Source organism: Trachurus japonicus, chromosome 10 (assembly GCF_045865225.1).
Source record: "Trachurus japonicus isolate A0001 chromosome 10, Traja_1.0".
Lineage (NCBI taxonomy): Eukaryota > Metazoa > Chordata > Actinopteri > Carangiformes > Carangidae > Trachurus > Trachurus japonicus.
In genome coordinates this window covers 24,995,589-25,019,820 of record NC_140916.1, presented here as the reverse complement: position 1 = coordinate 25,019,820, position 24,232 = coordinate 24,995,589, and positions in this window count along the sequence as shown.

Sequence of the window (24,232 nt, the reverse complement as noted above, 5' to 3'; positions counted from 1 at the left end):
CAACAACAACCACTAACCACTGCTTACTAATAGCCCTTTTAAAGCACATCTGTCATTACCACCAGACCAGACTACATGTCGTGTATCACTAAAGTCCGACCAAAACACATCTTCTCAAGAGTGGCAAAGCCTCACCTCTTCCCTGGCTTCTATATACCACTATGTGGGGTTATTAGTCCTCATTACAATAGCTTATCATTTTCCTCCACTGACTTGTGTTTCATAGGCAAAATGCTCTGCAGCCCCACAGTTGGAATTTAATTTAAAAAATCTCTATTCATACCATAGCCCATATTTTCTTCACAGGCTTATTTCTTTGCATAAACATACTATGGGTTTAAGAAATAGACATCATAAATCTCTACAACAGTTAGGAGTATTTTCTTTTTCATAATATATCCAAAACTCTCCATCCAGAATGCTATGTATAATGTATGTCCATATTCTTTATTCACCTGTGTGTGTGTGTGTGTGTGTGTGTGTGTGTGTGTGTGTGTGTGCGTGTGCATGTGCGTGTGTGTGTGTATGAGACACACACTGACCCCTCGCTGTCGCTGTGCCTCAAACAAGAGCATTTACTTTTTAAAGTATCCATGAAAGGAGAATATTGGTTTTAGCACCAAGAGTCTGGCCTCACTACTGTCATGTCGTGCTGAATACATTTACCCCACAAGTGCCTCTTCAAGTGTCCTCTCTGGGTAGAAGACTGACCCTTCATGCACCAAAGGACTGTTTCACCTTAAAGCTCTAGCAAATTTAAAGATTATTCATACACAATTTTATTCTGAAAAGATGAAGCTAACGTTTGATTTTCACATAGCACTGACTAGTGCACCCGCAACACGAGGACAAAGAAAGGACAGTAATACCTGTGAAACCTTGACCCATGTGCAGAAACTGTCAGGAATCCATGCATGACATAAGTATTTTTTACCCCCATTCACCTTTTAATGTCCTGTTGTCTCGGCTGTGAATTGTTTCTGGGCGGTGTACAACCACAGATGGATCCGCTGTGGGGTTCTGCCGGTGATTCATATTAATGGACCTGACCCCAATCCCTCCTTTCCTTTTTCTTCTTCCAACCCCCCCCCCTACTCCCACCCTCTCCTCTTCCTCCCACTGCTCACTCTCTTTCTCATCCATTCCAAACACCCAGGAGACAGATGGACCAACACTCAACTTCACACCATTTAGCTTTTCAAGGCTGCTAAAATAGTGTGTGTGAAGAGGTGGAGTGAGAGAGTAAGGAAACAAGGACTGTGCGTGTGTGTGTGTTAGAGAGAGAGAGAGAGCATAAAACATGTCTATGTGCTTACACGCCCGTGTTTAGTGCATGTACGTGTGTGTTTGGGTGTGTGTTTATGTGCACATGTGGGCACTGGTGTGAGGTTGGCAGGTATGTGGGGAGTAAATGAAGGACTTAGTGCTCTACACGACTGACTGGTCAAATCTATGATGCTACCTTGAGCTTCCCTGGGTCCACTCAGACACTCCTGCTCCTCCAGTAATAGAGACTGAGTGCTGCCTTATACCAAGCCAAAAACATGCATTACCCAGCCTTCATACAGTGCAGGTATAGGCCAAGTTCATTGTACGAAAAATGTCCTTATATTGCTTGAGGTAGAAGCGCACATTGGCAAAAATTGGGATTATCAGTGTTGGCAGTAAACTATCTATATATTATACTGTGAGTTAGATGAAGCCAGTGTGCATCTTATCAAATTTAATCATGTCATAGATTCTGGGCCATTTAAAATCATGTTATAGCTTTCTTTTAAGGATGAATCTCTATATGCTCATCTGATTAACTGTATACCTACAAGAATACTGACATAATCTACTTCATGTACTGCTGGTTTATTGAAGGTTCCCAGACACAGCCGTAGGAAAACTGGGTATCTAGCTTTTGTCAATTATAGCCCAAAGCCATGGAACACATACACAGATATCAGAAAAGCCAGCTCGCAGAGTATTTTTGAAACAAAGCTTAACTTAATCTCTTCACCTGAGCCTTTAACTAGCTCTGAAATTCTGCATTTTGCACTTCGCTTACAGTATGCTCTGCTCAGCACTTCTTCTAAATGCTGTTGTATGTATTGATGTCTTACTGATTTTATGCATTCTTTGTAATCCATTATTCACTTATTTGAATTATTTATATCTTTTTTTCTGTTACTATGCCACCTCTGATGTTTTCAACATGTTGTATTATGGTTTGTGCTGCACTTGCTGCATGTGATTTTTTTGCACTCATTGAATTTACTTGTTCAAAAGGACTTTGTGTTGAAGTTCTTGTATGAAAGTTGCCATACAAATGAATTCTATGAGATAATTTATATTATCATAACCTTATTAATGCCTCATCCTCCTCTCCGTGTCTTGTATAAGGTTACCATGGTAGTTAGTAATAGTTAGTACACTGTCTTCATTCATGTTTTTAAACGTCTAGTTTAAAACTATTTGGTTCATTTTTGGTTATCAGTGGTAGCACCAACCACTACTGGAAAAATATGAGTTATTAATACGTAGTTGATGCTACAATTATAAACTTAAAGTGTCTGCTCAACCCGTAGCACTTTAATCATGTGACTAGAGGAGAGTTGACTGACGACACAGAAGTGGAAGAAAAAAGAATCAGCCTCAAGCTTCAAACTCAGCACAGAAGGGGACCTGATAACATTAATTAATCAGCATCTGGAGGTAACACCTCTAATCTACACATACTGAGTTGTCACTTGGAAAATATTGTTGTCACAAGTTTTTCCCAGTGGGAAAATGTCCATATTAACTAATTCTCAAACACCTAAACCAAAACACAACATTTTAACACACTGGATATGTTTGGAGTTCCTACTATCACTGTAGGAAAAACCCAAACTTTAACAACTCTGAAAAATGTATACAATATGTAATTTAAGTAAATTTCATACATATTTGAAATATGATTATGAAGTACGATTATGTCCTTTGATTTCCAAAGAGAGATTTGCATATATTTCGTTACTCACATTTTGGACACAACACTGTAACATCAGGATTACACTGTCCCCTCCTGCTCCTCTGCTAGTCAAACACCTGGCCGTCTATTGTCCATTTTTGGCGGCGCAGATTCGTTGGACAGAAATCCAGTGATTCAGTCTTCACACACAGAGAGCCCCCTTGTTATTATTTAGCTAATGCAGTTATCGAGCTAAACATGATTCAGATGCCTCTGCTGCTGTGTTTATATAGAGTGAAATTTCATTCTTGACCTTGGAAACAGCGGTTGAGAAAATGATCTCACCACAAGCTCTGGAGCGCTTTGTTCGTATCGCGCCGTCCTCCCAACTCACGGAATTCGTTTCATTAACTACCCTCCCAAGGTCAAGAATGAACTTTGAGTCTCAACTTCTACACACGACTTGGAACGTCTACAAGTATCACACCTGGGCAAGCTCCATCTGCTGGGGGAGATCAAACCCTGTCGACCTTGAGGTGAGATTCTTTTCACAAGTATTTTTTTTTCAGATTTAAGAGGCGGTTGCAAAATAAATTTGTGAATGCTTAAAATAAACTCGTAGAAAAAAGGTGCATTTCACCTTTTATTTATTGGAGCAAATCTCAAGGAGAGGGTTGCTCTCTTTTTCGGGAATGCTCTGTTCTCACACACACCAACACAGAGAAGCACATTTACTGGAAGCGACCCTAGAACAACCACAGTCTGATCAGTTGGCCATGGACCAGCTCCTCCCTGTAAGATTTTATAATGAAGCAGATGTGACTTTGAGTCTCAATTTATCATATTCAGTGGCTGTAGGATTCACTTCACTCTGCACTGGCTCCCTGCAGCTTTCAGATACCATTTCAAGGTCCTGGTAAACACTTTCAATGCCCTGCATGGGGCAGCCACCGCTATACATCTCAGACCCTCTCCAGGCATACGCCACCAGCCGGTCCCTAAGGTCCTCAGACCAGGGACTCATGGTTGTATCTCAGACCAGACTAAAAACAAAACTGTGCCTTTCAATCTGTGGTTAGGCTAGGCTCTGGAATGCTCTTATACCCAGACTTAAAAGGATACTTTACCCAATATCGATAATTCACAAATTTTCTACTCACCGTCATGGCAAAGAGAGGGTTCAGAGAACTTTCGGAGTTATCAAAATGCTTTTGGAGTTCCAGGGGTTGCAAATAGCAAATCTCGTTTTAACATCAACAGAGCCACTGGGCGCTACTACTACAACAAGGCTAAAAACAGAGATCAATTAAATTTTTCCTGAACAACTTTTTCATGTCGCAGCTTCAGGACACTTGGGTCAGTAGGGACGAGCAGTATGGAGGTATTTGTCTGTTTCATAGTGTGTGTTTTGGACGATTCAAAAGTGAGCACTATTTGCCGCCATTATAGGAAAATCCGTTGCTAGCCGGACCCCGCCCCTTGGAACTCCTAAAGCGTTTTGATGACTCTGAAAGTTCTCCAAACCCTTCCATGGCATGAAGGTGAGTAGAAAATATGTGAATTATCGATTTTGAGTGAAGTATCCCTCTAGGAGCTTCTGCCTCAGTTAACATCTTCAAGTCACAGCTAAAAACCTACCTGTTTCGACTAGTGGTTATTTTTATGTGTTATCTGTTTCTTTTCCCACTGTCGCTCATATGTGATTATATGTATGCTGCTTTGTTTGCTTATTGTTGCCTTGTTATCTTGTGTTTTGTGTATTCTCTGTGAAGCATTTTGTGACTCTATGCTGTGAAAAGTACTATAGAAATAAAGAATGATTATTATTATTACTACTATTGTGTCTTGTCAGTATTTTTTAACAGTTAATTGTTGGTGGTTCTGTGCTCTCCGCTCGGCAAACCTAACATCAAGGTGTGTGACACTGAATCCTACAGCCAGTGTAAAATAAAGACGACTGATCCCCTTGGCCTAACTTCACTGAGACCAGACCTATGCCTTTGTCCATGTGAGACAGGATGTGTCTGTCTTTGAGGGGATGATGCCCTTTACTTTGATATCTGACACCATGATTCTTTCCTTGAAACAGATGATGAAACTGACTGTCATTCTGGTGCAAGGGCTACAGTAATGCATCTGTTGTATCAGACCACTGTGAAGAGGGAGCAGAGCCACAAAAGCCAGACTTTCATTTTCACACTCAATTCTTTGTTCTGACCTTCACCTACGTGGTCACGGACAGCAGCTGACAGAGTAACATCCTTGCCGCTCCGAAGCTGAAATGACTTCTCTCCGCGGCGCGCTCGGCGTCACCCCGCTTGACAGCGCACGGATCTCGGAGGGCCTCAGGGTCGGGACGCAGCACTAATGGGAGCAGGCGAGGTGGATCAGGGACTTGGTAAAGACACCTCCTGGGACGGTTGCTTTGGGAAGCGACCTCCTGGGCAGAACCAGGACACGCCGGAGGGAGTACAACTTCCAGCTGGTGCAGGAGAGTGTGTGGGGACTTCTCAGTGAGCCGCTGAAAGAGCTCAGTGCTCTGTTGTCTGCCTGACACTAATGAGGATGAGACAGTAGATGGATCAGTGGAGGATTTCACTGCTGCTACTGAACTGGAGATCATATAGATACTGAAAACATGGGGCCATCTAAAGCTGATTTTTTTTTATAACATGTGTCTGTTTTCCTTCTGCGAATTGCAGTGTGGTTACGTGTGTGAGAGAGAGAGGGGGAGAGAGGTTCATGCTTGACTGAGGCCTACAGGAGTGTGCCTCAGTGATACTCTGCTTATCTGCTTTGTCCACCCAGCACATGGGAGACTCCCTATCTAAATCCAGGGAATTCAAGTAAAAAGGCCCAAATAGCTTGTACATGCACCACTTGAGTAGAATTTGTGCAGTCCAATGCTCTGCCTCAACACACGCAAAAAAAATATCAACATGCAATACGACAGAAAGTTAATATCAAAATTAATTATTTTTCTCCCTCTCGTCTCCTGCTGTGGAGCGGCAACAGAAAATATCACGTTGTTATAGATTCAGTGAGCTATGCTCTTAGCCATGAGCCTTCCAGACTAAACATCAATTTAGGTCTCTTGTCCTTTCCCTCAGATATGAGCCACAGGAGCACACCAGCAGGGGGTTTACCAGACCTTTATCGTCAACAGTGATAAACACATGGTTAACATTGCAGAGTGGTCTCGGTTTAAGTTGAAGTTTAAGTGTAGCTCATGATCTGAAGTAAAATTAGTGCCTGATTAAGGTTAGAGGACCTTTGTCATTAATTAACACACAGTTAATGTTGTAGAATGATCAATGATTACATGGGAAGTCTCCTGTGACCAAGTGTTCTTAACATGGGTTTTGTTGCGATTCACCGACTTCATCCTTTGCTCCATCATAATTACTACTTTGCCATTACAGGTAGTCAAACAATAACATGTATCATAATAAGTAACGTGCACAGACAACCTAGAGCGACACTTTGTACAAGAGGACAATCTGGCTCTCAGCAACGAAATTAGCAACAATTCTTGAGCCTTTTTTCTTTTCTTTTCTTACAAATTGCTACCATTAAAATTGTGCTGAATGAGCTCTTAGCACTTCCTGTGTGCAATGTACCGATGGATGTAATGACAACGATCATTTGATTACTTGATTACAATGAGGGGAACTTAAAAAGCTCATGATTCTCAGGCAAGTCGTGCAGGTGGAAGGAGAATATTTTCTTCCAGTGATGATCACATTTGAGATTATAATATCCGTGGAAAGTGTGAGTCCCACTGAATCTAAAAACATCTTGTGTGTGTGATTGTGTGTGTGTTTGTTCAGAACTCACTGCGAAGACTAAGACAAAGAATGCTAATTTTGATGCAGAGTGATTTCAGCAGGTTTATTACACATAAACCTGATTATTCACACTTGATAATCACAATCTTACTTATTTCTATTTATGTTAGACTGAAAAATGTGCATCATATTAACTTCATTAGTTTGTTTATGCAAAACTCTCAAAAACAATTGGTTGGAAATGTTATGCAGTTAAATACATATACCTTACATACAGTATTAGACTAAACATTTATAGTACAAGTGGAATACTCCCTTCTTGAATATACACATGCAAGCATGCATCAACCTTCCACCTACAATGACGCACACACTGAGTGGGGTCCAGAAGTCTGAGACCACAAACACACTCTCTGCCCAACTTTTATTGAACAAGAATCCAATTACTTAACCCAGCTTCAGGTTTCGCACCCTCTCTGCTCCTCCACCTTGACAAGTCTGTGTTAATATCTGCTGACAGCCTATGTCCACCATGCACACACACACACACACTCGCACACACACCCTCACACACATAAGCACAGCTGATCCCCATAAGAGTCTGATTAAATGAAAACTGTGATGCCCATTTCTCCATCCCAGGGTCAATGAATACCAATGAGAGACAGATATCACACTCCTTGGTATATGCGTGCTGTGTGTGCATGTGTGTGTGAATGACAAAGAGAAAGATATAGGAACTAGTTTCCCACTTTCATGCATTTCTACAGTACTGAATATGTAGCTTTGTGGATTTCTTTTCATCTTTCTTTTTTTTTTATCTTTACTGTTCATACGTCTCCATGACATCTGGATCTTTATTGTTCCCAGTCCATAGATCACTTATTAAGCCAAGTAATGAGGGGGTCATGCATAATTTCATTTGCTCTAGCGGTACCTGGGGACATTTTCTTACTTCACTAAAATCTATGATAGTTTCCTTTTGAAAGGCCATAACTCTCCTTCAGTAGCAGGCATTGGGGTCACAGATGCTAAATGGGCCATTTATAGATTCCTGGTGGAAGGAGAATATTGTGTAGAGTCGTTTCAGACCTCTTATTGAGGCTATTTGACTCCACGTGGTTTAATTTGCCCACGGTGATATATCTGATAAAGGGCCAACCTTTCAAATCATTCTTGTAGCTCCTACGCACACACGCGCAGAGAGTGCGAGGCGGTATATAACGGATGTTATTTAAGAAGAGTGACTTCAGAAAAGCAAATCGAATATCAATATTATCGTCCAATAGATATTCTTACCAGCTGTGGCCTGTGGGGATTTGCAGTGATAACTGGCAAATGCAATTATGCGCAGAGCAATGGGGCTTCAGCCTGTGCACAATTTTGAACACAGCAGTCCTGTATTCAGTTTTGCAGTTCAATAGTCACCATTTAAACTCATTTTTATTTACACAAGATATCCACAGGCATCATTATGATGCATGTATTTAGCCACTGTGTTAACTACCACCGGCTGTATTGTTTACATTGAAGAAAAAGAGCAAGAAGCAGATATCGCTTTCCTTTGTCGTTCCTTGCTTTATTTCCTTTTGTTTATGTTTATATAAAGCATGTGATAACCCCACGTCGCTCGCAGACACACCACCAACAGGCTTTTATATGGAAAAAAATATCAAATCACAGCAAACAAATAATATCGGCACAGCGCACGTGAAAAATTAATGTCCTTGGAGGCGGTTCATGTATGACAATCAGAGACTTTGAGAGATGGGGGATGCTGCCTGTGCGATACGGACACTGTGTTTTTTTCTCCCCCTGTCCTTCTCAGCTTGAGAAGTGAGCTGCCATTGGTCAGTTGTCCTGCAGGGATGCTTATCGGTCTGTTACAAATCAGGCAGAGAAATTGCACCAGGAACATCTCTCCCTTTTCTCTCTGCTCCCGCTCACCAGGATCACTCAAGGGGATTGAAGCGCTAAGAACACAGCACAAATCTTCCCTTCCTTCTTTGCCTTGCATCTACCTCTGATTTTTTTCCCCCCATTTTTCTCCTCATGCCTAAGAAAAGTTGGCTGTCCATTCTCTGCTAAATGTAAAACTTTTCATACTCATCTGCTGCATTTTAAGCAGAAACTCATGTTACATTATATTTTATTTTCAACTGATTGGCGTTTTCATTGTGTGATCCATCACGAGTTACTCCAGCTTTTGCATATTCCACGTCTGAAATAGCTCAAAGGTTAAATATCTTTCCACCATGCGTGCACGCTCCCTCATCTAAATTCCCATTCAAGGCTGCAGTGAATTCACAGATAACATGTGATGTTGGCATTCACCCAAATTTACCTAAAAGTACGATGAAAGGAAACGGCAAAAAACATTTAATCAGGATCGGATGAAAAACAGCTCAGGGGAATTTGACTTATATTCATGGGTCAAATTTGTTTAATGGTGTATTTTCATTTTTCATGAGGCCATAATTGGCCACATGAAATAGTCAGATAAGAGCCAGAGATACCAATTTCTCCAGTAGCATCAGTAAAAAAGCCACAAGAGATGTTACATCATGTGCTGTAAGAAGCAAAGGACAGATGAATTCTTGTCACACCCTATACTTCTGTTTGAAACTACACCGATAAACGCTAATTGCACTTTCCTCCCTGATACTGTGAAACAGAATAACAATTGGATGTAAAGCACCAAGCTAACTTCCATCTGTCTCTTTTCATCCCACATCTAAAAAACACAAAGCAACAGACAAGCCACAGGTTTTTCAGCATTATAGATCAATATAAAAGCAAACTCTTCTTGGGTTGTGCATTCATCACTTGTAAAAGGAGTTCATCAATGTTGAAAGTTAGGCTTAAACACAAATAACACAAATGATATGTAAACATCCACAGTTACAACATCGTATGTCTTTTTAATTAATTTGTGCAATTAAAATTGCAATATGGCAACATCCAAATGACAGGAGCTTTTTTATGATAAGGATGGAATTTGGATGTTGCCATATTGCAATTTCGATTGCACAAATTAATTAAAAAGACATAAGATGATGTAACTGTGCAGGTTTACTATATATATATATTTAAGTCTGATCAGGGACACCTACAACTTGTAACTAAGAGTCAAGGAAAGACATGAGAGTTATAGGACTAAAATATTCAGGGACCACTGTTGTAGCAGTTTGAGGAATGCCCTGTCCTATTTCAATGTGACAAAGGCGCTGTGCAGTGCACAAAGTAATTCTCACAACTTTGCTGTGGACAGATTTCACAGGACTTCACAAAGCTCTGACCTGAACCAACATCCCACAGCTTTGGAATAAACCAGAACGCCGACTGGGAGCCAGACTTTAAGTCCAACATCAGTGACTGACCTCGCTAATGCTCATGCAGCTGGAAAGGAGCAAACCCCTGCTGCCAGGGTCCAAACTTATGTGAAAGCCTTTTGAGAAGAGAAGAGTTGAGCAGTATATTGCCAATGCTTTTTGGAATGAGAGGTTTTTAACAAATCATGTGTAAATGCCGGATGTCTAGTAATCTAGATATTGTACATATCTTATACCTTTCACGGAAGATGTGGCATTTACAGACTGCTGATGTGTCATTTACCACCTTCTCCTCTGCTGCTGCAGGTGGTTGGGGGGTTTCACTGCTTGTTTTGCAGCCCCTCCACATGAAATAGCTTAAGTAAGCACCATTTCCATATTTCTGATTCTGATAATGGACTGCTTTGCCATCACCAAATTACCCCGACACCACTTTGCCAGCCAAGTGAGTGAATTAGTTAATGTCCAAAAATGGCTGTATTTCCCACTCCGTCTACACTTTGTGTGCCTGCGTGCGTGTGTGTCTGTGTGTGTGTGTGTTTAGGGGAGTTTGTGCTTGATGCTTAATGACTTTTTCACCTCTCACACGTGCCTTGAAGACACATTTCAGTTTACATTTGCGGTATTGAATTCATAATTGCTTGTTGGCCATATAACTTCCTGTATAATGAAATGCTTTCATAATAATCAATAAAGGAGCGGGTCCATTTAAATGTTGTGGCAATAGGAGAAACCCATCAAGCTGAACCGTTCGTTGCTTTCAGTGAGTTACCATATCAGTGAGTGTAGCACGGAAAGGAGGAGTGGAGTGGATTCCATTTCAAAAATCTCCACTTGGGGACCGCTATCTTTCTTTTTCCTGAGTGATGACATGCAAGAGGCGAGGAAGGATGGATGTCTGTCTGCGGTGTTGGAACCGTTTCTGGCCCCCAGGTGCCCTCTTGCCCAATCGCTCTAGCCAGCTCACAGTGGATTGTGCTTACTCTCATTTAGTTAGGCCTATTTGTCTTCCCTCTAAAGCCCAACCTGCTCCAAAGATGTAATTCCATAAAAGCATGCAATCAATATACCAGAAACCGTACTCTCATCTATCATTTTTTATAAAAAAGAAAAAAAAGAAGAAGGGGGAAAGCAAATAGGGAAGATTGTGTGTGCGTGAGAGCGCAAGAGGGTGTGTGCATGCATGTTTGAGTGCGTGTGTGCAGATACAAATATTGCAAACGAGCCAGAATAGGGCAGGTCAGAAACACCAGCTCAGTTGTTGAGTGCTGGCACACAGGTGCACAGGACAGCTCTGTCCACTTGATGGCACTGTTATAAGTTATTTCAAAGCTGTAACAACAATCAATTCATGTGTGGTGTCCTGTGTCAAAAACGAGGAAATATCAATTTCTTTGCTTCTGGAAACCTAACATTTCCAGGAATAAATACAATATCCACAGAGACAGACACCCACCCACCCAGCCTCACATACACACACACACACACACACACACACACACACAGAGAGAGACGCACACACACACAGCCTCACACATGGGCCTCATTAATCTCCTCTGTAACAGGACTCTATCCTCTGGCTCCAATATTACAGTAAATGGTGATGCTTATCTGCAAGCAGTCCTGCCCTTGAAATAGGTGCTGTTCCATTCCCAGCTAATTCCACAGCCATTAAATGGTTGGCACATTTTTCACAGGTATATAAATTGCTTTAAGCTGCAGCTTACTCTCAGCGCATTGAAATACAAACACGGATGTTCTCTGCTTTTTATCTCACTCTGCCCTCTGTCTCCGTAATACTTGCAAACCCCACCACCCCCACCGCCGCCACACCCACCCACCTTCCCATCCTTCTTCCCACCCGTCCCAGCCACCCCTGCCATCTCCTTACAAGTGAAATGAACATGGATTGACTTTTAGCTTGCAGCAAGGTTGAGGTAATAGCTTATTAGCAGCCAATAAACATCAGTCATTTCCATTTAAGCTAACACTCCAATCTTGTTCATAATCACCAAGACATGGATAGGGCTAGAAATCAATGGCACATTTTAACAGGGTGTCCCCTGTGTAGTGTTTGATCTTCCTGATCAAGGAAGTGGGGGGGGGGGGATTTTTTTTTTCATCCAAACATATGCTGATGCATTAATAAATCAATAATAAGTGTTAACGCTCGCAGCCAACATCAGTCAGACACAAAAGCAAATATTCCAGTTACATGTATTTTGTTTAATTTCTTCACACCGTTGTGCAGCTGTGCTAATCTACTGTGTTGTGTGGAATTATACACCGTGTTCCCATGCTCTACAGTCCAACCAAAGAAGAGGGGCATAGATCAGACATTCACAGCACATCTCTGCCCACCCAGACCTGACAGCAGGACACCAGCAGCCTCACTGATGAGGGGATGAAATACTCCTCCCCTCAGTACTCTCACATTCTCTCATCCATCCATTTTATATTCCTCTCTCCCCCACGTGCCCACAGCCACAGAGCAGCTGGCTAGTTATTTGTGACCTGCCAGTCTGCGGGTGTAACAAGGTTTCGACGCAATTAAGAATACATTTCCCAGGTAGCAATGCAACAAATCACAGCCTTGAGTCCCTGGATAGACGCTCACATAAACGTTGCCTCACCAGTCACCACAAATCAAACGGTACACAAATGGCCACATGAAATAACTAATCATTGTTGGAGAAGAAAAGGCAATTTTTTAATCGATTCCATTTGTGTTGGGCTGAAAGGGGCTCAAACAGTCCCATTCTTTAGAGGAAATATTTGATGTGGCGGTGCAGCTTGGCTGGCATCAGCACCTATTATGTGTGCTGATTTGAAAGTAAGAAGCAAAGTGGTCAAATACATCACAGGTAGCCATTATTGTGTCAATTCGCAGACAGAAAAAGCAATCCATTGTTTGCGGTAAATTATAAAAAAGGGCACAAAGCAACTTTTTTTCTCAACATGTTGATTTTAAAATCCCAGGGGAGAGGCGAGACTAGTCAGAAGAATGTGTTTTGGTTCAACAGGGAAATAGTACACTGTCATATCAGAATTACAACCTAGAGTTTTCTTGTCCAGTCCACTCTTCAAACCGAGGTGTAGTAAAAAAGGCAAGATGTCAGGTAATTACGATTATTAGAGCTTAATTTTTTTGTCTTGATTTTATTCGGGAACGGTTGACAGCCTAAGACCCTTTAAATATCCATGTAATCAGAGGAAACGGGGCAAAGTTGTTACAAATGAATGAATTTGAATTTGGTCAGCTCGGTAGTTTAGTAGAAAAGAAAGTGTTTTTGTAGACACTAAAATACATCTTGAACTTTGGCCAAATAACTTTCATCTTTTTCATGATGGGAAGCATTTGCAATTTTTTAACAACATGTGCAGCTATGCTTTATGTGGATGATTGCAAGCTTTACAGATGTAAAATAGCTATATTTATGATTTTAAAATTATGAGAAAACAATTGGAAAGACTAATGGGGTTATAGCAGGATCCATTTAACAATCAGAGAAGATGATGAGTTTTTATGTCCTGTAATATCACAATTAAGGGGCCAAAGGTTTACTCAGCCAAATATGATTGTGGTTTATTGGACAGTATGAAAGTATGACGAGCTATTCAGAATTTAAGCAAATGAGCGATCACCAGCTCTAGCTACATTAGCTAACATAGTTTGCACTGTACCACTAATTAACATTAGCTCTGGCACATCTCTTTGCATAATGCCACAGCAAAATGAGGAGTTATCATGCAATGATGAGATGATATGGAAAGTCTCATCCAGCTATTTGACCTATGAATCCCATAATATCTTAACCTGTTTTTTTCATTGGTCATTCTTGTCTGTATGTACAGTATCAGGGGTTATCAGGGGGTTTAAAAAGGGTAATTCTGTACCATGTTTGGCACCAACTTCTTCCTGTATGTCCCTGTCTGTAAGCATTGCCTTGACAACCCCCCATGTGCAAAATGATTACACTGTCATTTGAGGGCCGTAATTTGAAGTGTTACCACGTATTCATTAGCAATTGTTGCTAATAGAAATAGCTAATTTAAAGTTGACAATGTGTCACATTTCATATTTCAGTCACTCAAATTTGTTTGTCTGGGCTTTATCACTTATTATGTGAGCATATCAATATCAAATTCAGCCACTGTCAGCATGGGAGCAATTATTACAAGCACAAATAATAAAGCACCAATAGGCTTGTCAGTCTGCTGCAATAATCCATGAACATCAATACTCTATCCCACATCCACGTCACCCTGATGACAGGTACTGTATTATTAACATGGACTATACGTGTCTACATGCTGCAACACAATTTTAACTGACGCCGATGCTCGTCTGGTGTCACATCATAATTTGCTGTTGCTTGATTAAACTTTCCATCATTTATGTTAATTGCAGGATGGGTGATTTCTTTTATACTCGGCTGTTTCCTGGTCGGCAATTTTCTGGAGTCTACTAAATCAAACTATTAAGAAAATCATAAATTCTCTCTTTTATTGTTGTTAAGAAAATGCCCCCCGAAAAAGCTTTTCAGATTCTACAGCCTGCAGTGAAAGATCCCTCTGATTACTGATTACACATTATGCACCGTGCAGTTTTAAGAAACAAGTTTCTCTGGTTGAAAATGTTGTATTTATTTATTTATTTATTTAGGTCAATACTTTGAAGCACAGATGTACAGTTCTGGTGCAACTTCTCCGTTCTACACTGTGGGAGACACGCTGCTCATGCTACAGTATACCGTACTGTGACAGCATGAAGCTCACAAAAGAGCACACTGATTATATGTATGGAATATAAAGGGCTTGGAGCGCACCGCTTTTCCTCTTTTCCTCTCCAACCCCCTCTTTTCACGCACTATTCTGAGCCACACCGGTTATCTACCTGATATGGTTCTGCACTGTAAGAAGCACATAATAAGCAAGAATGCACCACTTGTGCAGCTTTTTTTTTTTTTTTTTGTGCGTGTTCATGTGTGTATGCGGTATGCGTGTGTGCACAATCCAGACGTGGCGCACTGACAGAGGGGGCCAAGGTCGACATCTGCAAATTGAATTCTGCCCAAACGTGACAGTGATGAAGTGTTGTTCATAGTAGCCATGATTGTCTCTATCTTCACTCCTGTCCATGAGTATTACAGCAGGCCTGCCCGCTCCACGGGCCTCAAACCCAGCCCCAGCCAGCTCATCTATTAATGACAGTATTGGAAAATCAAATTCATACTAGATACATGTTTTATCAGCTAGAGCCGGCTGGAGAGAGGATTGGTGTTTGTGTGTCTCCATCTGTTTCGCTGCATGTTTTCCTCTTCTTCTCTTTCTCCTTGTAAGATCTGGTCTCCTTAGCCCTTAGGCCAGCTTTTAATAACAGGATAAGGTGCAGAAAATTGATCTGGCTTCACAGGCACAAGCTTTTAGGATTATGTCAATAATAAAACAAAGTTTGGCCTTTCTCTATGCTGCATTTCTCTTCAGGCAAGCAGAGGACCTCTGTGTTGCACTATGACTCTCTTTGTGGCTTATACCTTTAAAAATGAGAGAAAAGGGAGAGGGGAGGCAGAAGGAGGAATAGAGGAGAAGGTGTGGTTACCTGGGGAGATAAAAGAATTTATAGAGAAACCGTGGTGCAGGTATCTCAGTGGAGCTACCTTTCTCAACAACAACAACAACAACAGAGTGTAAAAGAGTGGCAGGGAGGCAAAGCAACTTAGGAGGGTTAGGGTGGAGGAGGGCATGTCCTGGAGAGAGGGGGTGAAACACAGTCTCAAACAGAGGTCATGCTGAATAAAGAAGTGACTGATCATATGCGGGGGAAAAAATTGCACCATGGGAAAAATAGTTAGCAGCTTACATATGTTCAACAGCAGTGCTGGATGCCCTCCAGGTGCGATGAAAATAGTGCAGCAGAGGAAGAATTTCAATACCCGTTCCTCAAACAAGCACTTGAAAAGAAAAGTGGAAAAATGTGGCTCCCTATATCCAGTTCCTTGGAAATCAATGCCCTGTGATGTTTGGGTATCAACAAATAGTGCACAGTCTCCTGTAGAAGAAAATGGGAGATCCTTCTTTCTTGGTTCTCTACTGCTTTTCTGCTTCTCTGAGAGGGTTTTTTTTTTTTTTCTTTTGGCGCTCTTGGTATTCTGGACACACAGACAGAAGCACTCAGGCCCATGCTGATATGCGCTGTACTGCTCTCATTTCTCTTTTCCTCCACGCCTCCACCATTCAATAAATGGCAGGCAAACACAAGACAAGACTCAGCTGGCTGACTGACTCTTTGTTACATTTGCAATGTAACAGGACGGATGACCCAAACGCGAGCAGACAGGTGGACAGGTAGATGAGGAGTATGTACTTTATTAAACACTAAGAATGTCCAAAAACTTACAGGCAGACCAAGTCCAAAAGGGGAAAGGATCCGAAGAAAATCAGCCAGAAGACGGAGAGTTAAAAGGCTGAGATATCGACTTAAGGTACAAACACACGAAAAGAACTCGTCGCACTGGCACAGATTGAGGGAACAGAGAGACTTCAACAGACAAAGGGTAATAGGAAACAGGCGAATCCAAACAGGGCGGAGCAGACCAGACAGGAAGTGAATCCAGCAAAATACACAAGAGTTAAGTGACAAAACAAACCAGGGAGCACATGAGTCCATCTGAGGTGACTCAGAGGAGCAGACTGTGACACAGTCCACAAAAACAATGGCTGGCAGAGGGACACGGAGCGGAGCTGCTTCAGTGGATATCGTCTCCATAAACTAGAATCATCTCTCTCTCCCTCTCTCAATACGTCTCTTCCTTTTTCTTTCTTAGCAGAGAGTGCTGCTGCTGTCGGGGGCTGACTGATGCAACGGGTGAACTTCCACTGACCTCTCCACTGGTAATAAGGATGGAATGACAAAGCCTTCATTGTGACACAAGCTGACAATGAGGGAAAGGGAGACAGACTGCGTGCGTGCGTGTGTACGGTATGTGTGTGGTGGTGGTGGAGCGAGGTGCGCCGCTTTCTTAAAACGGGTGGCAGAGCTACATCATAGTTTATGAAGGTTAAACAAAAATGTCTCAAAATTTCATCATTCGCAGCAAAAGCATGAGAGGACTAAACAAAGAGAAATAAACCTCTCAGCTGCTGGAAACTTCTGAGACAAAAGTCACAGCAGTGCAACAAGCTAATTCCTGATGAGTACGGTTGCCATGGTGAAGTCCAGCCAGTCCATTCTGTGTCTGTGTCTGACATTAGAGCACTCTGAGCTTCGGGGGCTCCCGGTGGGGAAAAAGCTACTTAACATTAACGGAAGGCCCTCGACTTCGCCACTCTGCTTTTCACCTTAATTTGACTGAGTAGTGTTCTGCTGTTTGTAAAAATGCACACAACAAAAATAGTGTGTGCAGAGCAGGCGGGCTGGGGGAGTGAGCATGAGGGTACTTAAGGCCAACAAAGGGAAACAATTTCATGTGTTGTGTTGCACATCCCCTCTAAAGGACTCCTGTCCTCCTGAACCATTAGAGTAAAATGAGTGAGCGCACTAGAAACAGGATTTCTCCTTCAATTTCCTTTTTATGATTACACGCAGACATGCTACCACCGCACACTAAACCATATCCATTCCTTACCATACATCTTTATTAGATAAGAAATGTAGATATCAAAAGAAACAGCTTAATATTTTAGACCAGGGGTCTTCTACATTGTTCAAGCCAACCCCTAAACTGATGGAGAGATGGAGCAGGGACCCCCACCTACATACGTAGAGTATGAAATTGTGTTTCATATTGTAATGCTGTTAATGTTACTAATGTTATTATTATATTGCATTATCTTATTGAACAGATTAGTTATGTAGTTGTGACATTTGACCCCTGCCGGAACTGTGGGTTAGAGACAGACTTCCGTGTTGTTATCAGGAAGTTCCGGTTTTAGTACAGCTCAGTGTTTTGGAATCGCTCGCCTGCTCTGGTGTGGACGTAAGTCTGTCTGCACTGGGGCTAGAGCGTTCGGCTGTGATGTAAACTCACCTGTTGTTGCCGTCCTTCAGTAAAGTGAGTCAAAGCGACATATTCCTCTCCAGAGGGTCCTTTCTCCTGCACGTTAGACACCGTAGTCCCCTGTTAGCCGGAGCTAACAACTGGTGTCAGAAGTGGGATTACGAGCCGGCCATACGGAAGTTAACGATCGGGAGAAACGGACTTTCACGTCGGATGAATCGCCGAAGCAAGACCGAGGTAGAGAACTAACAAAAGACAAGAAGCAAAAGGAAAAAAATAATAAATCCACCGTCCAGACTGCATGCTTGTGGCTGGCAAGTGCAACATAACAACAGAATCACCGGAGTTTTTGCCGAGGAAGCGGCGAGAAGTCTACACTGTAAAAAAAAACGAAAGTTAAGTGGAGAAAGAGAAAAAAAAAAAAAAAAAAAAAAAAAACGAAAGTTAAGTGACGATTTTAACACTGTAAAAAAAAAACGTGTGTTAATTAAAGGACACTAAAGTAAAGAATTGTTGACAGCAAACTGAAAACCTAAAGACACTACACTGTAGAAAAATACAAGTTAAATAGGGAAAGTGGAGGAAACTACAGGAAGGAAATAATGGCTGAAAGTGAGGAATTGCTTGGAGCTACAGCAGCACCCACAGACCCAGGGCCACCAGTTTGGCTGAAAACGCTATTGGACCATCAGGCTCAGCAACTCCAGCAGCTTGTGACACCAATCCTCCAGCATGTGGCTGCAGAGCAAAAATCAACCACTAGAGCCGGGCCAAGCAACCTAGGCCAGCACCCTGGTGCAGTACCCCCACAGTCATCATTCCAAGTGACCCAAGGACAATCCAGTGCTCAAACAGATGGACCTTTTGCAGCGGAATTGGAGGTAATTCGACAGAGATCGCAAAACACAGGCCCATCTAACATCCCAAGCTTGCATGACCCAGCTGCGAGACGCAGAGAGGAGCGGGTGCCCCAACGTCCTGCCCCAGCACACGTGAGTTCACATAACCCATATGCCACAGCCAGCAATAGTGGAAATATGGTGCGGCACCCACCCAATGAAGCTTGGAAAATTAAACTAGCAACATATGATGGCCAAGAGGACTGGGACTCATTTTTGTTACCTTTTGAACGCCAAGCACGCAAGCATGGATGGACTGGTGCAGAGCGAGTTGATAGACTTCATGAGTGTCTTCGTGGAGTTGCTATCCGCTATGTCTGTTCCCTCCCAGAGCATATCCGTGAAGACTATACACTCCTTAAAGAACAACTTACACAGCGGTTTGGAGTTAAAGATCCCCCTACGACTGTTCGCAGGAAGTTGGGAGAGCTGCGCCAAGGAAAAGAGTCCACAGCAGAGTTTGCTGAGGAGGTGCAACGTCTGGTGAGTCTGGCTTATCCTGGAACAGACCTACTTTTACAAGACCAACTTGCTACTGATGCCTTTTTAAAGGGACTGAGAAACCAAAAGGTAGCTTACGAAGTAATGAACCGTGATCCGCATTCACTGGCAGAGGCACAGAAGCAAGCTGAGGCCCATGAACATAATTTCAGAGCAACTCTTGGCCGTGAAACAGAGATGAGGACAGGGAGAGCCAGACGTATCTCCTGGGCAGATGGAGAGGATACTGGCCCTGATGAACTCTCCCCTGTTTCCCGACGATTACAGAGCCCAAAGTATGTCACAGAGGAACAATTTAAAGTGCTGATGGACAGAGTGGAGCAACTGCATCTTAAGTTGGAGCAACTGCAGCCTGTGGTGAGAGACTGTGGAGTTGTGGGTTCCATGGAGCGTTCTACATCATATGGTGAGAGGACACATCAACAAGACCGTGGCAGGAGACCAACACAGCAACTGCCTTCACAAAGTTTGAGAATGCGGTCACCCAGCCCAAATCAAGCAAGCAGAATGAGTTGTTTCCGCTGTGGGGAGATGGGACACTTTAGGAGAGACTGTTCAAGGTCACCAAGTCCAAGTCGCCCAAAGAACCTCACTCTACCAAACAACTCAGATGTTTTCAAGGGCCCTCCAGCCATCGAGGACCAATCCCTTCCTCCGCAGCTAGGACGCACAACCAAAAGAGGCCCCAGCTTGCAGATTGAAGTGACAGTAAATGGTCTGCCCATTAAAGCAGTTGTCGACACTGGTGCTGAAGCCACGGTGATATCAGAAGAGGTGTATAACATGCTCCCAATTGAAACACAGAAGCCTCTCACCGAGACCTCCCTTCGAAATGCTGGAGTTGGAAGCAAAATGTCTGCCATGGGAAAATTGGAGGTGACGCTGGGAATTGGCAGCCGAAAGTTCAACTGGAAAGTCTTTGTTGGCCGCATTCATGACTCTTTCCTCCTGGGCCTTGATGCTATGCAAGCTGCTGATATGACTGTCTTCGCTGGTCGCAAAGTGTTTGTTGGCGACGACCCAGTGCCCTCCTGGGTCACTGAAGGTAATGGGGAAGACTACTCCGTGGCACGTGTGCTCCTAGAAGACAACATCACCTTACCACCTGAAAGTGAGTGCCTCGTGTGGGGAAAAGTTGAAAACCCAAAACCTGGTCTTCCAGCAGTTCTAGAGCCTCTCAACATAACGGAGACTGTCTCATCAGGAAGTGTCGCCAGCTACATGGACCCCAGAATCCCCGTCAGACTCTGCAATTTCTCAAACGCCAAAGCTTCTCTGCCCCGCGGTGTTTGTGTTGGTATCCTGATTGAAACCTTCCCTGATGATCCTCTTATCATGTGCGACTCGGAAAGTGACCAGCTCGGGAGTATATCAGAAGAAGAGGGCAGTGAAACTTCTAGGCCAATGGTTGGAAGAGTGACAGGAAATGCAATAGACTTACCAGAACATCTGCAAGCTTTGTACACGGCATCGAGTGAGGCTCTCAGCGAAGAACAGCAGGTAGCACTGATTGAGCTCCTCCTAAAGTACAAGACTCTCTTTGCAGCCAGTGATACAGACCTTGGCCATCTCTCCGCTGTTACCCATAAGATTGACACTGGGACTGCTAGACCAGTGCGCCAACCAGTTCGCCGGACGCCTCTGGGGTTTCAGGGTGAAGAGGAGCAGCACCTTAAAGAAATGTTGGAGGCAGGAGTCGTTGTACCGTCTTCTTCGGAGTGGGCATCACCAATCGTCCTCGTAAGGAAGAAGGATGGTGGGGTCCGTTGGTGTGTGGACTATCGGCGCCTAAACAGTCTTACACAGAGAGACGCATATCCACTGCCAAAAATCGACGAGTGTCTTGACGTTCTTGGAGGAGCCGCTGTGTTCTCAACTCTGGATCTTCAATCTGGATACTGGCAGATTGCTGTGGACCCCAAAGACCGTGACAAAACAGCGTTCATCACCCGCTACGGCCTCTACGAATACACAAGGATGCCATTTGGCCTCTGTAACGCGCCTGGTACGTTCCAGAGAGCCATGGAACTGGTTCTCAGAGGATTTCAGTGGAAGACACTCCTCGTCTACTTGGATGATATAATTATCCTAGGCGGAGGTGTTGAGGAAAACCTGCGGCGTTTGGCCGATGTCTTTGAGCGCCTCCACAGCTACGGGTTGAAGCTCAAACCCAAGAAATGTCAGTTGTTGAGAGACAAAGTCCTTTTCCTGGGACATGTGGTCAGTGGAGAGGGGATAAGTCCCAACCCAGCCCTGGTTAAGGATGTGCAGGAGTGGCAGCCTCCCAAGAGCACTCAGCAACTGCAAGCTTTTCTAGGACTATGCAACTACTACCGCCGCTTTGTTCCTGCATTTTCTGAGCTTGCTAGCCCCCTGAATAATCTACTTAAAAAAGCAGCAGAGTTCCAGTGGGGCGAACCACAACAGAACGCCTTTCTGCAGCTCAATGAGAGGCTAACTACTGCTCCGGTTCTGGCTTATCCGACACCTACTGGCCATTACATCCTTGACACTGATGCTTCTAACCACAGTATTGGCGCAGTGCTGTCGCAGTTCCAGTGGGGGGAGGAGAGAGTTATTTCCTATGCTAGCAGTCACCTCACCCCTGCACAGCAAAGATACTGTGTGACCAGACGGGAGCTGCTGGCCATTGTGAGATTCACAAGGCAGTTCCGCCACCTTCTCCTTGGCAGGAAGTTCCTCCTCCGAACAGACCACAACAGCCTGACTTGGCTCTTTCGCTTTAAGCATCCGGAAGGCCAGTTGGCTCGCTGGCTCGAGGAGCTCAGCCAATATGACTTTGAGATTGAACATCGTGCTGGACGACAACACGCTAATGCAGACGCGCTGTCTAGGTGCAGCACAGAGGGTCCAACGGACTGCAACTGCTATCAAGCGGGCAAGGAAACAACAGAGCTGCCCTGTCAAGGATGTTCCCACTGCCAAAGACTGCATGAACAGTGGGCAAGATTTGAAGAGGATGTGGATGATGTTGTGCCTCTGGTCATCAGGCAGATTACCATACAGGACTCCGGGAACAGCACAGAACTGCGGCAGCAAGTCGGAGCCGACCACCATACCTCCACAGTAAACTGGCTGCAACCTCTGACCTGTCAGCAGTTGACATCTGCACAAAAGGATGATCCAGTGCTTTCTATACTGCACAGCTGGAAAGAATCAGGAGTTCTTCCAACTAGGGAACAGGTAACAATGGAAAGCCCAGCAGTGAGGAAGTACTGGCTCTGTTGGCCTCAAATTGAACTTTGCCAGGGAGTCCTTCATTACCGCTGGGAGAATGTTGACAGAAGTAATCCATCCTTGCTGCTACTGGTCCCCACGTCATTGCAAACTGATGTCATGCAGGTTTGTCATAACCCTCCGCAGTCTGGACATCTAGGAGAGGCAAAGACTCTGCAACGTCTCCGACAAAGTTACCATTGGTACAGCATGGGTGGAGATCTAAACAAGTACATCCAAAGGTGCCCTCAGTGCAAGGCTCAAAAATCAAGCAGTCCCACACCAAGAGCCAGGCTGCAGACTTACCAGGCTGGAGCACCTATGGACCGGTTGCATCTTGATGTGTTGGGCCCATTCCCCATCTCATCCTCTGGGAACAAGTATATCCTGGTCATCATGGATCAGTTTACTCGGTGGGTGGAGGCATTCCCAATCCCAGATCAAGGAGCTGAAACAACAGCTAGGACTCTAGTCAACCACTTCATCGCACGCTTTGGAGCCCCGTTAGAGTTACATACAGACCAGGGACGTAACTTTGAGAGTGAGCTGTTTAAGAGCGTCTGTCAACTCTTCCAGATCTCCAAGACAAGGACCACACCTTATCATCCTGCTTCGAATGGACAGGTGGAACGATTTAATCGTACGCTTCTCCAGATGATCCGTTGCTACGTAGATCAAAGCCAGAAGAACTGGGATGAACACTTACCCTTACTGGCAGCAGCATATCGCAGTGCACATAATTCAAGTACTGGATTCACACGTAACATGCTCATGCTGGGGAGAGAAGTCCATCAGCCTCAGGACCTCTGGCTGGGGGTGGCAGAGCGGAATCAAGGTGGAAAGGAGCCCCTCGAGCATGTACAAGACCTGGAAAAGAGTCTTAATGAGGTCCATGAGATGGCTCGGCAGCACCTCAAAGCAGCTCAACACAGACAGAAGAGGCTGCATGACTTACGAGCTCAACAGCACAGCTACAATGTTGGAGACCTGGTCTATGTAAGAGACAGCACAAAAAAGAAAGGTTTCAGCCCCAAGTTACAAGCCCCCTGGAAAGGCCCATATATAGTTACAGCCAGCTTTGGTCCAGTGCTATATGAGATCCTGACTCAGCGTGGAAGAAAAGTCATGCACCATGATCGGCTGAAGATGTACACAAGCGATGTGATTCCTGCATGGATCAGGCGACAGAGACACAAAGTTCTCCCTCAGTGCCAGAACCCAGATCCCTCAGTGCCAGAACTAACTGAACAAGGCCCCGATGCACGACAGCCTCTATGTACTGATCACAGTAGTGACCATGAACTGGATGAAGCTGGGCTGGATCCTCCTACGCCGCCAACAACAAAAGGCAAGCGTCGGGTTGCAGCACGCAGGCCCAGTTAATAATGTTGGTTTTCATTTTTCATGTTATAGCTAATAACAGATAATTGTATTTACTGCTTAACACTAGTTAGTACTGAAGAGACTCAGTATGCTTAAAGGGGGGGTAGTGTAATGCTGTTAATGTTACTAATGTTATTATTATATTGCATTATCT